Source organism: Humulus lupulus, chromosome 1 (assembly GCF_963169125.1).
Source record: "Humulus lupulus chromosome 1, drHumLupu1.1, whole genome shotgun sequence".
Classification (NCBI taxonomy): domain Eukaryota; kingdom Viridiplantae; phylum Streptophyta; class Magnoliopsida; order Rosales; family Cannabaceae; genus Humulus; species Humulus lupulus.
In genome coordinates, this window is record NC_084793.1 from 21,327,641 (window position 1) to 21,330,970 (window position 3,330).

Consider the following 3,330-nt stretch of genomic DNA (forward strand, 5'->3'; position numbering starts at 1 on the left):
TGATTATTTTGATAACATTTTTAGTTTGTTATATTATATAAACCATAATGATTTTTTACGCTTATAATATGTTTCTAAATCATAACATATTAAGGTTTTTTATTGTGATAATGGTACTTATAAGTTTTTTTTTTAATTAAAAGATTTTCATTATTGTATTTTGATAAAAAAAAATCAAAATTAATCATAAAATTTAATTCTCAATAGATTGATAAACCATAAGTATTACATTAAACAATAACTAATTCAAACTTTGAATGTGTTTAATTCATGAGATCTTAGTTCTAACTTAAGTTTGAAAGCATAACATAATAAAGTTTTATAATCTTGAACATTTTTTACTTCAAAAATGAAAAACAAAAAATTACAAGATACACAAAAGTAAACCATGCATGAAACTTGCTCCATCCTTCAATTCATCATCCTTTGTGCACTTGTCTTTGTTGTGAGTCCATTTGTTGTGCACTTGTCATATACCTGTTTCCCTTTCTTGTTTCCCTTTCTTCCACAGGTCCATGTGTAATCCTCTTTGCAATAAAGCCAGTTGTAGTCCACAAAAGGCCTATTGCTGTCAAGCTTATGTTAAGCTCCGTCTTTAGAGCACTGTAAGCTCCAGTCACATCTACGCACCTGTAATATTCGAGTGTAATAATGGAATCACACCAGCAATTACTTAAAGTGGTAATTCTAGGGCTTTTATATAAAAAAAAAAACAGAACCAAATTGCCTTGTATTAATTAAAAATGCATGAAAGTTGTAATTCTAGGTTTCTATGTTGGAAGTAATGAAATTATAAGATTTTATCAGTCAATCCAAGTATAGGTGTCAGTGTGTGCCTATGCATGTGTGTAATCGGTCACTTGATATATTATGTCACTGCACAATATAGTATCTGATAAAACTGGAAGATTAGAACTTATTAAAGTGGCAGCTATAGTCATCCATGTTGCATTAATGAAATTATTAGCTCTTATTAAATATATCTGTATTATACTTTCAAAAGCATCAATCAAGCAATCAAAGAATATGTACTATTATCTGATAGAAGTGTCAAACGTAAGCATGAAAAATCATAGACAACCTATGACTTCAATACAGTAATGTGTATAAAAAGGAAGAATGAAAAGGCTAATAAAAGCAGACATTACATTCTATGATACCCCTTTGGGTTTGGTTGACAAGTCCTAGAAGTGATCTGAACCTAAAACAACACATACGGATTGATCTAATGCATCTAGTGCCATCTAACACTTTCTTAAAGATCATAAATTTTCACCTAAAATATTATAGATATATATAAAAACATATATCCTACTAAACAAACAGTAAGTTACATGATTTACCTGAGAATTTAAAGAGGAAAGAATACTGAAGTCGCTGTACTGGCCAGACGATTCTCTCAATAACTTTTTCACACCAGTAGAAACCTCCTGTCAAGATAAACTAAAGCTTAATATACTTAAACAATTAAACTCTATAAGAATGCTGCAAGAAAATCCCAAACAAAAATACTAGTTTCTAGTTACCAAATAGAGATTAACAATTTTCAAATAAATATGAATTACAATATAGAGAGCAAACCTTATTTACATTCAATCCTAATGCCTTGTTTCCTTCATCCAAGTCTTCCAACTTTTTTAATCTTTCACGCTCCAACTTTAGTGCAGCTTCTGCAGCTTTAGTAATGTCACCTACCACCAATAGCCCCTTTCACGCATCAGATAACAGAAAAATTCTTAAAAGAGTACAGAGAACATGAATAAACTGAAAAAAAACAGAGGGGAATACAGTGGAGTGTCAAAAATGAACTATTGCCAAAACCTAGCTGATCTTTGTGAAAACTAGGGCTAAACTAGATTTTTAGATAAAAGGGCAAATGATTATATTTATAGATCTGTACAAGGTTGCTATATTTTCTTGGTAGCCAAATTACCTGCTGATGCTGAATTTATTGGTTTTTCAAATTCAAATTACTTGGTTTTGGCTTTAGTTTGCAATCCTAAAGCTTCCTTCTGAACAGCAGCCTGGCTTGACGCTTCATTAGCCTCCCTTTCAGCAGCCTCTTTTGCTTCTCTTCTCTGAGCTTCCATTGCAGCCCTATTTGCTTCTTCTGCTCTGAGTTTTGCCTGCATCAGAAAATACTTTTATTACTAACAACAACATAAAACCAAGATAATATACCAAAGCGCATTAAGATTATATCAGAAGAATATGTGAGAATAATAGAGGACTGTGACAACCATCTTTAGACATCTACCAAAAGAAATGAATAATTTGGGCAAAGTCAACAAACCTCAGCTTCTGCTTTGGCTTTTTCTTGGCGGAGTTTTTCTTCCAGGTGAGCTTTCTCTTTTCTTTTGGCCCCTTCATAAGCCGCATCACTTCTTATTTTCCTTTCTTCTATCTGGGACCTGAGTTCATGGTCCCTTTGGATAGCAGTCAAGTGATTATCAAGTGCTTCGACACTACAGATGATGACCCAAAAATTAGAAAACAGAAAGTCCAAATCTGACTTAAACAATAAAAAAGAAGAAGGAGATGAGAAATCATTAAAATTCCAGGGAAAAAAAAAATCAAAAGCATGAGCACTTCAATGAGGGGAGGCAAAAAACACAATACAACATTATTAACAAAGGAATTGCAGTCTTACATTTTTCTTCCATCAAGTATGGCTGAATTTTAAGTGCCGACTCATTCTCAGAGTCGTCATCATCACTAAGAGATAAATCAAGAAAATACAAAGTATTAATAGAAACTAGCGAGATCTCTAACAATCAATGCAATATCACATACCATAGAAATATCATAGAAGTCTGTCATGAATACACAATAGCTGAATAAAGCTTTTGATGACAGAATAGGGATGCAAAACTTGAATTGATAAATGGAATATAAGTAAAGGAAAACAATCAAGGCCAGTTAAATGCATACCTAACAACCATATACTTCACACTAGTTAAAACAGAAAATTTCACAAATGACAAATATGGAATAGAATATAGAAATAAGTTAAGACAACTGCAGTTATATAAATATATAGAGAGAGAGAGAAAGAGACCTTTTCTGAACAATGAGGCCTTGAAAGTGAGTATCAAAATCTGAAATTCCAGAGCTTAACTGGTCAGAATCCAGAGCTCCTCAAATTGTTTGACGATCTCTGGATGGTCAAACTCTGCTCCAAGTACTGCCAATGGAACCTTAACCTCTGAAAGTATTTGAATCATGGATTAATATTTTTGAGTTGAGAAAGAATGAGTCAAGTTTAACATTAATGTTCAGACAACCAAAGCAACAATCTCTTATACCTTAAAAAGGAAATAAGTATTTATA

At 32.2% G+C, this 3,330-nt stretch overlaps 1 long non-coding RNA gene across 2 annotated transcripts; it reads right to left on the bottom strand.

Moving 5' to 3' along the window:
• Positions 1-273: 273 nt before the first annotated feature.
• On the bottom strand, positions 274-2,005 carry LOC133816989 (uncharacterized). Of its 2 annotated transcripts, none has more exons than XR_009885492.1 (4): positions 1,934-2,005; positions 1,582-1,691; positions 1,344-1,430; positions 274-630 (listed from the first exon to the last, which is right to left on the bottom strand). It is a non-coding gene; the product is annotated as an uncharacterized LOC133816989 (long non-coding RNA). The 2 variants fall into 2 exon arrangements; XR_009885487.1 differs by having other exon boundaries at positions 1,582-1,707; positions 1,934-1,968.
• Positions 2,006-3,330: the final 1,325 nt, after the last annotated feature.